The sequence below is a fragment of the Mytilus edulis genome, chromosome 8 (assembly GCF_963676685.1).
Source record: "Mytilus edulis chromosome 8, xbMytEdul2.2, whole genome shotgun sequence".
Taxonomy (NCBI): domain Eukaryota; kingdom Metazoa; phylum Mollusca; class Bivalvia; order Mytilida; family Mytilidae; genus Mytilus; species Mytilus edulis.
The window spans coordinates 70,987,252-70,999,389 of record NC_092351.1 but is presented as its reverse complement, the minus strand read 5'-3'; the positions used below and the strand labels follow the sequence as shown (position 1 = coordinate 70,999,389).

General features: G+C 31.5%; 1 protein-coding gene across 1 annotated transcript in view; it reads left to right on the top strand.

The window, feature by feature from the left end:
- The first annotated feature begins 260 nt into the window (after positions 1 to 260).
- Positions 261 to 12,138, top strand: part of LOC139486173 (uncharacterized) — a 34,159-nt gene continuing 22,281 nt past the window's right edge. The window contains exons 1-2 of the mRNA XM_071270963.1: positions 261 to 318; positions 10,752 to 10,807. The gene's annotated coding sequence lies outside the window, so the exon portion shown is untranslated. The remainder of the gene's footprint in view (positions 319 to 10,751; positions 10,808 to 12,138) is intronic.

Genomic DNA, 12,138 nt, shown 5'->3' with positions numbered 1-12,138 from the left:
GCACATGTACATAGTGATTCGTCTTGACATTAAAATATAATGTTTCCGTAACTTCATTTTTCTCAACATTTTATATGTATATGAATTAAGTAAGGATTTTCGATAATCAAACATGTTTATATACTGTGTGATTCTGTTTCAGATAATTCTCACTGCCTTTTTTATGTATTATTTGGTTTTTTCCGGAACATTTTCATTATATCACTAGTCAATGTTAAGTATGTGTTTCCTCAAACACAAATATGCTTATGATTTTGTTACTATTTTTAGGTTTGGGTAAAACCTTTAAATGGCTCCTACGTTTCACTGCAGGCCGATGTAAGTACACAACCGTAATTGATTTCTTTTAGTGTGTTTAAAATAGTTTGAGAGTTATTAATGGTTCTAAATATATATTCAAAAATTGTGTTGATTCCGTATTTAGATAATCCCTTTGATCGATCTAAAAAATTACAAAATAATGTATTTAATCACTGTAAAACTGGTTTATAACGTAAAAAACTACAAGGAAGACTCAATGTAAAAGCCGGGGCTATGTGAATTTTAAGTATAAGCTTGAATTGTAAGGAATTACAGACAGAAAAATGCCAACAAAGGCCCTACAATCCTATATATTGATAGGAAATAATGACAGTGGCACAGTTTTGGGCGTACAAGTAGCTCTCATAGTCGGACGCAGGGGCAGGGGCTGGATCCGCCGCTGGCTAGATATGTGAATTGCATTGCTATTTTACACAAGTGTAACCTCAACTTTATTGGATGAAATATTTCAAGCTATTAATACATAAATTCGTAATAATTTTGACAATATCGGGATATCGCTAAAACGTCATTTGTCTTCCATTTTCACTGAAATAGCAACATTAAGCGGAGAAAATCATAGGTAAAATCCCTTAAACTTGCCTCAGGAATTTGTATAACTTTGCGGCAGGAAGTACGTAATCAATCTATTGTTCCCCTATTGTTCTGAGTAATGTGAGATATTCCGTGCCTCAGACCTAGACATATGTGAAATCACTCATAGGTAAAGAAAATTAAATGACAGTTGAAACCTCTATTGAAATGTAACGATGAATAATGATATTAAATTCTTTGTGTCGTAAACAACTGAAATGGAACCTCCATCTGATAACTATTTATTATAATACGCCAGCAAACTCATATTTCATACAATCAAAAACGAATTAAATCGTAATACGATTGAAAATGCATACTCTATGATACTTAAGATTTTTTTAACCAACATTTAAATACATAATTGTTAAATGTAATTCATACCGGAAAGCAAATTTTAAGAGTTGAAAACTAATTTAAAAAAGAAATTAAAAACTATTTTAATTTTAAATCTATACAATTTTTTTTAAACGTATATTAAAAATTTATTTTTTTAAATATTTATCTACCAACTGCATTTCACAGGGGCTGATGATTATATTCATCATAAAATATTAAGTTTTAGCTTTGTCAATAATAGCTCAAAATTCCGGAGAACAGTACAAATCAGCAACTCGGTTAACAGCAAAATTTGAGCCAGATTTGCAAATGGATTCGCCCCGCCGCCGGGGTTTAAATTAGCGGTGGTGCGAGGTCCGCGACCTTCCACTATTGCAATCGAACTTTCGTTTAGGGTATAAGCTACGCCCGACGGACTTTCGATTTGAAAGAAAAGAAAAATTAATTTTGTCGGCCTTTTTAACCAAAAATTCCAAACAATCTCAATATTTATTTCATCTTTATTATTTATGACTGCGATGTTTATTTTGTTCAACCGCTAGCTTTATACCGAAAGTCGCCAACAAGAAATGTGTAAATCCGGGTAAAATCGTATCTGACTGACAAAAACAAGATTGAAAAACAATGGATGCTAAAAACCGGAAATAAAGACCGTTACAATACCAGATCAGATTACGGAGCAGATAAGGGTAATTCCGGATTTGCCGATCAAATACAATTATCGGCCTAGCCAAGATCAGATGTGCATTTCATATTGGGTCTATGTTATAGGCTTGTAAAGACAAGAAGATAAACTTTACATAAGTAATACATCTTTGAACTGAAGAAGAGAATGTAGGGTTTCACAATGAATATCAAATATCATGTATAGGTGTTACCGTTTTGAAAAAAAACACTAAAATACACGCTGAAAATGAGCAAAATTTCACGTTATGTTGTTTCATTTAAAATTTCGCTGTTTTTGTCAATTGATAGTTAATGAGTGAACTTAATTTGAACTACAATATTGGTTCACTGTTATAGACCATTTATTCATCTTTCTTTTACTGGTTGTTGCAACAAAAAATCTTCAGTGGTTACAAAGTTATGATAAAAAGTTGAATACTATGCGCTTGTTATGAATTTTTGTACTTTTGTTTTTAGCTTGCTCAGTGTAGTGATAAAAGAGAAAAATAAATCAAATTTATGCTATTATGTGTTTTGTTTTCTCTTCTAGTATATACATTATCAAAAACTACCTCATTTATCAAAATTGCTAACCCTAGCTGGAGATATATGCCATCAAAGTTGGATATACAAATAAAGTGAAAAAATGTCTTGTCCGTAGACATGCATTCCCTAGTACACGGGAAGCATAATTACATTAATATTGCATTGCTAAGTTCCTGTTCTTTTGTAGATATGAAAACACTACTAACATATTTTTCTACCATCTATTAATAGAGGAAAAAATTCAAAAATATGTCAGAATGTCTTGTACGTAGACACATGTCTTGTCCGTAGACATGTCTTTTTATCAATATTGCTTGACTTTATGAGTTAATTAGTCCTATGTGTTGTTTAAACTTAGAAATATCTTATTTTTTAATAAATAAATGGTAATTTAAGTGTTTTCAATTTTTGTAAAATTACTTTACAGGAGTGGATTTTAAAAAGTGTCAGAAAAAGCATACCCTATTTTACTTCAATATTGTTTATTCCAGTTGCTGCATACCTTAAAAGATTAACTAAATCAAATGAAGAAAAAGTATTTCTCTCTCTCTATTTTTATCTTTTGCATTTCAGTATTAACAGCAGATGAGGAAGTGTCTACGGACAAGACACTTGTACATAACAAGTATTAAATTCAATTATTTGTCTGCTATGGAACTTAAATCTTATTTATAGGTGATGAAAGTTATCTATTCAAATTAAAACTCAGTATTTTCAACATAAATATAGTCACAATAAATTCTAACAGATTTTTTTTTTAACTGAAATTGTCTTGTCCGTAGACATTACCACAATATATTTGTATCCAATTTCCGTGAGTTGGGCCTAATTTGATAGGTTTAATGTATGTTATTTCTTCAAGAGAACACATTCAACTATGTCAAATTTGAGTTTTAATAATAGTTTGATTGTTTTAAACAGTCAGATATATGGATTTCAGTTAAAACAATGTGTCTTCATTTTGGCTTAATCAAAAAATTATTGAAATATGTAAAGAATTATGGGTACATATTTATATTTTCCAAAATTTTAAAAAAACACAGCTTAAAATTTAATTGGTATTTTTTTAATCTAAACTGTAACAATTATCTTTGAAAGCATTTAGAATGAAATTCAAAACAGTGTGGCTGTGGCTATTGATTGACACATTAAATTCATCCATTGACTGGGACAATTTAGGTGAACGTTTGTATGTAACGACCACTGCTCACTATGTACTTTTTAAAGACATTTAAACTATGGGGTCACCAAAGGTTCTCAACACCTTAATAAAGTAATTCGAAAAATTAATCAGAAATAACACGATGTTTTGACTTATATCAATTATATAAATCAAAACATAAAGGTTATTCCTGATTAATTTTTCGAATTATTTTATAATTAAAGGTGTTAAGAAACCTTTGGTGACCCCACAGTTTAAATGGCTATCGTAGGTACGTCGTGAACAGTGGTCGTTACAGACAAACGTTCACGTAAATTGTCCTAGTCAATGGATGAATTTAACGTGTCAATCAATAGCCACAGCCACACTGTTTTGAATTTCATTCTAATTGAATATCAATAAAATGTCTTGTCCGTAGACATTATCAAAATGTATTTGTTTCCATTCTCCTCGAAGTAAAGCATCATTTGATAGATAAACCTGATAAAATGTATAGTTTTTTTTTTCAAGAGAACACTTTCAGCTATATCAAAATTAGGTTTTAATAATGCATTTCATTAAATATGAATACAATGTCTTGTCCGTAGACAAAACATATAAATTGTATTGCTAAGTTTGATTGTTTATTGTAAGTATATGCAGCATGTTATTTTAATGTTATATACACCAAAAGAAAGTTTTTTTTTGAAGTTTTGTTACTTATAGATAAGTTTAGGTACAGTTTTATCAGATAAGATTAATGATCAAAGAAAGCTACTGTTGTTTAAAATAACTGTGAGTTAAACATGTTCTTGTCATTTTTTTCAATTAAAATGTTTGATATTCAATAATTCTAAATATATTTTGTTGTCTTTGTCATTGACCAAAACTCTTACACTGGTGATCATGTCTTGAAGGCAACCATTAATAAAAATTATATAGTTTTTAAACACCATTTATTTCATAAAAATATTAAATATTTCTTCCAAAAACTGCATGTAGTTTATATAATATAGTTATTATAAATGCTTCCAGTGTTAGCCTAACGATGGCAATTTTTTCATAATTTAAACCATTTTTGAACCAAAATATCAAAAGAGTTTTTCCCTGAGGTGATACTCATTTTTGACTTGATGTAAAACACAAAATGCACATCTTATTGTGGCTAGGCCGAATGGAAAATTAAAAATTCCAGGCAGGTTTACAAAATACATCTATGATTTTGAAATATAATCACTTGAAAGGAAAACAAAAAGATATAGGAAACAGAAAGAAAAAGCTGTAGGAAATATTTGATACAGAAACTCAAAATTCTTTTAGTTCACCAATGTTCATGTCAAAATCTAATAAAAGATGACTGATTTTCTTTATTATTAATACATGTTGATACAACATGTAGATTTTGTTTATAATGTAAACATATTACTTCAATTCCAAGAGGTAACTTCTTCTGAATTTTAAAGGCCAGTAAAAATCTGGAAGTTTCTTACTTTATTTTCACAGAGGAACTAGTATACTATAATAGTGTGCCTAGATATGATACACTTTTACAACTTTGAATTTGAAATATTTATTATTCATGTAATGGTATAATTATAAATTAATTACCAATAGTTGAGACAATACAACCACCTACAGTGACACCCTCCCCAATACCAAAAAAGAAGAGATTATTTGAATTTATAATATACACGACAACTACATTTATTATTAAATATTTTATACAGTGATTTTGACAATAAAACATGCTAAAGTTAACATAACACCAAAAGCACATTAGGTTTGTATCTCACTGAGTCACTGAGTTAGGAAAAATTTAAAGTACAAGTAGGACCTTGAATTTAGGTTGTGGACCTTTCAGTTTGGGGTGTCAAAGGTCCTGGACCTTCGAGTACCAAATGTTAATTTGAACCCCTGATTCGATACCTATCGCATTCTCAACTTGATATGCTATGGAGGGAAATAATAGCGCTAATCTTCAGCGTTCCCTGATATGTTTCCACTGCTTATTCGACCAATTCTAATTTGTTTGGACGAGGAATGATGAAGCCAGGATGCAGTTAAAATGCATATAAAAAGAATCATGAGAATGTTTACGGAAAAACCGGATCAGAACATTTTCACATTCTCCTTCGAGGAAGCTATAAAATGGACCGAACTGAAGAATACTCGTAGTTATTTATAAAATCTCCATTACAATCGGACGTTTCAAAAGCATACGTAGAGATTTCATAAACAACTAAAAATCAGCATGGTAGTTAGAAAAATGACAAGGATAAACGTTCGATAAGAATGATAGAAAAGATAAAGAGCTGTCGTCTAAATTTAATATACTTGACATACAAATGCATCATGACCAATAGTTATCAAAAGTACCAGGATTATAATTTTATACGCCAGACGCGCGTTTTGTCTACATAAGACTCATCAGTGACGCTCAGATCCAAACAGTATAAAGCCAAACAAATACAAAGTTGAAGATCATTGAGGACCCAGAATTCCAAAAAGTTGTGCCAAATACGGCTAAGGTAATCTACTCCTGGGGTAAGAAAATCCTTAGTTTTTCGAAAAATTCAAAGTTTTGTAAACAGAAAATTTATAAAAATGACCATATAATTGATATTCATGTCAACACCGAAGTGCTGACTACTGGGCTGGTGATACCTTCGGGGACGAAACGTCCACCAGCAGTGGCATCGACCCAGTGGTGTAAATAGTTATCAAAAGTACCAGGATTATAATTTTATACGCCAGACGCGCGTTTTGTCTACATAAGACTCATCAGTGACGCTCAGATCCAAACAGTTAAAAAGCCAAACAAATACAAAGTTGAAGAGCATTGAGGACCCAAAATTCCAAAAAGTTGTGCCAAATACGGCTAAGGTAATCTACTCCTGGGGTAAGAAAATCCTATTTAATGTAACCAACCTAGAGGAAATTATACAAAATGTATATATCAATCCAAAGCCTTGAGCATATTGTGGACCCGAAAAGATCCTCAAAGTCAAACGAAATCTGTAATATGACAGGCCTGGTATCTACAAAATAAAAAAAAATGAATGCAGTATCCAGACTATTACAGTTTATCAAAGCTGGTAAGTCGGAATTTCAAAAGAGCCCAAGTGATTGGATAAGGTCCAGATGCATAATTGGACGTCGACTTTTAAGCTGTGTATATATATATATATATATATAGAGAGAGAGAGAGAGAGAGAGAGAGAGAGAGAGACGTGCAATCTTTTCCAAAAGACAACGAGGGTGTGGAGTACTTATTGTAGGCCATCGATATGTTTGGGTCGAACCACTGAAATAATAAGACTGCCAAAAGTTGAAAAGGTTGACAATGCTTGACAAAGTCAAACCACTGAAAAATCGTACTAACGGAGGATCTGAGTTCAACAATAGCTGGTTTAATTTTTTTATATCAAAGAACATACATATTTATCAACTAGTGACCTTAAACGAGGTCAAAGCCAATAATGTGAAAAGACTCAGCACGTATTTGAAGACTATGATATATAGATAGTTCAATCGGCATAAGATGCATATATACTTAGACGTACTGCCGTAGTTGGTGGAAACCCACAATGCAACTCATAGTCGATCACTCAACAACTTGGCACCGAACGATGTGATTGAGTGATTGGGTCAACGATTCGAACGTTACAAACATGTAGGAGTATCAAACACAAGATTATATTTAATGGAACATAAGGATTCTACCCGGACAATGAACCGAGGAAATATAAAATGCGTGTTGATTCTTCTCTCAACTTGGTTGTGGACTGTGCCATTAACTGACGTTCTAGTACCTGAACAAATTAAATACACATTGCAGTGTAGCTTGACAGTCGATACTCAATAGAGAACAACGAAAATATATGTCACGTGTTCTTCATTTTAAGAAGAGGAGGGACCTTGATATGTTACAATGGATAATCGCTGATCTTTGAAATAGTATTCTTTATAACGAACAGACAATTTGAATGATCATCATTTCTAAAAACAACCAGTGATTTTTATTACAACACCAGGTAATACGTTCTTAACACTTCTAAGCGTTCATTGCTTAACTGCATGCGTCTGTGAATTAACAAATAGATAATTTGCATATTTTATATTTTATAACCTACTATAACGATTGTCTATAGGATGTTTCGCTTTTAGTATATATATCACTTCACTTTCTTGAATTGTTGAGACCTAATTTTGACCTTTCTTCTGTACATTGTTCTGTGATAAATTACTAAATTTTACTCAGCTATATATTTGAAAGGAATTATATGTGGTAATCAAATAATCTATTAAACATTTCTTTGATTTGATTAAGTTACATCTGGTGTTTTGGATATCATTTAGGTCATATTAGACTAAGGCCGTACATCCTGATCAGGTACCCTATTATGAATACTTTTTAATTATAATCATTTTTTTTTCGTGTATATTGTCAAATGAAGTTACATTTTTAGGGCACTACAGGTGGTGAATTTGTAATACACGTTAAAGATAATGCATATTTGAAGGTTTTTCTGTCGTAGAACACACCAAGGAGTGTCTGGATTGATAAAAAATGAGCAATCCTGACACCCCGAGTTGTGTTTTACGACAAGAAAAACCTTAAAATATGCATTATCTGACTTATATACCGTCAAAAAAATATTATTTTTTATAAAGATCTGCAAAATTTAGTATCCTAATTTACCGACCACACTAAAGCGGGATATTCTTTGCTAATGCGTTCATGTTTTAATACGCCCTACGGCTCATTTAGAATGTGAAATAAAACTCATTAATTAATCTAGATATAAACCTTTAAAAATGATTATCCATACACAATAAAAATATTACTCTAACGGCATGTAGAAAGACACAAATGAATTGTTACCATTCGATAACGATGCATGACAAATACAAGACAAATTGTAAGTAATTTATTGTACCAACTTAGTTTATGGAAAGGGGGGTGTTTTATTTTTTTCTATTTGTAATGACATTTCTATCGCGGAAAAGTGGCTATTTTTTCAACAATTTTTAATTGAATCGAATGAAATATTAATATATAATTAGGATATAATTATATACCCTCAGAACTCGCCTCTATTTTGAGTTACGTGAATGTTATTCAATAGAATATAAGATTATCTTATTAGTTGATCATTTGATAGAGTTAAAGGTATACATAAATTAAAAAAGGCTAAGAACTGACACAAAGACGAATATAAGTACATGTAGGTCACAGTATGATTTCCTATTCAGTGTGTATCGTCCTGAACATGCATGTAATATTGGCCACTGGAAGTTAAGCAAGCAACCAACAATCAATCAACCTATTCCGTGTGACTCAATAAGATTTTCAAAATCTTACACACGAATATGTTAAATCTGACTTTATTTTATGAAAGTCGACATTAACATTCATCTCACATACCTGATAATGTCTCTGTATTGTAGCGATAAATTAACAAAACTTCATGTTATATTTTTTTCTAAAATTAAAATGCGGGCAATGACGATTTCTTTTACACCTATCATCGATTGAACTTTAAAAAATAAATTCCCAAATCGGCAACAAAAAACTATCAGACGAATATAATGTTGAAGTAAATTATAGATTGCATTTTTATCAAGGAAAATAATAACCTCCACAGGTAATTATTTTATGCCTTGAAACATGGTATCGTCCGGGTTGATTCTGCGAAAGAATGACCTATTATTCTGAAAGACAATAACTCCATATAGGTATATAATTATAGTTTAATGTCCATTCCTTATCTATTATTCTATAATTTTGCCGAGGTCAAGTACTCTTTCACATTTTTGTGTTTACTGCAAGCAATTATAGGCGGTCTTGGGAATATATGTTTAGCGGTTGCATCATCTTCAATCAAATGCCAGTGTTTTCTTATTCGTCTTCCCAACTACTTAGATAAGTGTTTAAATTTAAAAAAAGTTATGACTAGTGGTGGACTCTTCTGTTTATTTTTTGTTTTAAGACATAATTTATGTTGCCTACTTTTTTGAAGTGATTTATTAGCTAGTGCATTACTTTCATTTCCTTGTGTCCCCTGAGTATTAGCTTGTATTTGAAAAGTTTGATCTGTGTATCGAGTGTATCTTTGTTGTTAGACAATCAAATGAACTACGTACCGTCACTAATTCTAAATCAATCAAATAACGAACCGGGATGACTTGGACGTACTAACTTTTAATTTTCCCACCAGCAAAAACTACCGATCTAGTTCGTTTAACTGGTCATACAATTAGTATTTGTATTGATCTCCAATTTGAACAAAATTTCAGTACAATACTGCGTCTTTATCAATTTGATATATGACAGCTTTAAAACAATTCTATGCAAGTTCAAATTCCATGTGTTGATAGATTTATTTAGTCTATCAGCTTTTTGTTGTTAAATTAACAACACTACCGCTAGTTAATGTGCAACTACAGGATTATATTTTTTAGAACGATGTCATTCCTTCGTGGAATTTTCATCACAATAAACATCTCAAACACGATAATCGGTCAACTTCCAACAAACAACCGTATAAACACAACTGTAAATACGGAAAACCAGCAACGTATTAAACAAAATATGTTTACACCATACAATAGGACAGAGGGCATGTTATTGCTTGGAAAGGGAGGACTAGCTTGGAAGTATCCTTACGTTTTATATCACTGGATATACGAGTTGCAAGTACACACTGAGATACTGTTGAGTGAAATGCCATCATCAGTATATCTAAAAGTAAAAATCGATACCCTAGCAAGATGCGTGTGCATTTCTTCTTTCTGTTTTTGAAGTTTTCTTATGAATCCTGCTTCATAGTAACGGTAAATTAGTATAATCACTGGAATATAGAATGTCTCCTGTATTATAATTACATCAATCCCACCCACAGATACCGTATTATACCCATATTGTATGGTAGGGGCATCGATTGCCGCGTAGTTATCATGGTTAAGTAGTTACTACTGTCATCATTAGCCGCTCAACACTGAGGTTGTGAGATCGAACACTGCTCGTGTAGGTGCACTCGACTCCAACCATAATTGACTCCTGTCGAAGGTCGATGGTTCTCCCCGGGCACTATTTTTTGGTGCTCAAATCTATCTAGGATTAAGTTATTTTTCACTGATAAACTCATTGTATCTATCATAGGTCACCAGCTCATCTTGAAGTCTTAGATTAAGAAGAAGACACCAGAGCATCAAAAGGTAAGATATCAATTTTATATAATAAGCGGGGTAGAAAGATAAAGAAAGTATGAAGGAAAATGGATGTACATTACAATTTTGATGTTGTTTTTAGGGAGGAAATTATATTTTCCTTAAGTTAATTGCATGTTTGCGCCATCATCAAACTGATTAAGGTTCTTTATATAAGCCATATTGTATTTAATTATTATTTAATTGAGATATATTGACATGATTGATTATGATCTTTCTGTTATCAATCCAAACGTTTCTGTTTGGATTCTATTAATATACTAGACATTAAGGAAACAAGATATTAGGCTTCCTTTGCCTCATTTTAGACTCATACTTCATACTTGACATAAGCAGTCATCATGGTCATCTCAGTACCAGAATCCTTTATATATTTGCAAATTTGTAAAACTATTGGGATTCCAATCAATGCCATGTTTGCCAATATCAAGTTTATCGGAAGACAAACATCAGCTCCCTTGAAACATGTGAAAGATACATGAACAAGTATATTTGTTTATCCACATAAGCCGAACTAGTGTCCATTTTATTTATATTTATAGTTTTTATACAAAAAATTAAACAGTTCGATTTTAATGACCATTATACGGTATAAATATTTAAAGCATATTCAGTACTAGTTATACTTTGAAATAACATTTTCCTTTTTACGTTTGAAAGATTTAACATGTTTAAAGTAATATGAAACGAGTGACAGTTGAAAAATAATGTTTATCCAATTAAAACAATTAACAAAAAAGCATGGGTACTGACCACGTGTTTTACATGTACAATCAGATAATTGTTTATTTTAATTAATGACAGATACATGCCTATGCGATCATCGGATTTTACGAGGAGGATCACGCTAAGGTCACTTTGCATACGGAAAATATGTCGCCGAATTGCTTCCTGAAAGCAAGCAATTAAAATTAAGTAAACTTCTTTGAAATGTTGACAAATTGAATAATTTTCCTCAGAAAAAAGTATATGTACTTAAGTTGTATAATGAAAACAATCCATTAAGTTATAAAAAAAAATATGCATAATTTTTTTCACTTGAGGTTTTATATGATTTTAAGACATTATCATCTTTTAAAGTTGATACTTTCATTAGCTTGGAAAACGCAACAATCCTCAGACTGGCACTTTGCGTGTTTATTGTTTTTGTTAGTTATTTGTTTTGCTATTGAGCTAATCTGGCCTAAAGATCATGTGATCTTTTTCATTACCTGGCTCTTCTCGTCGTCGTTCATCTGTCCGTCTTCGTAAACTCTTTAAAAAAAAATATAAAATGTAATCCTCTGAAATTATTAGGAAAAATGTTATTAGCCCTTATC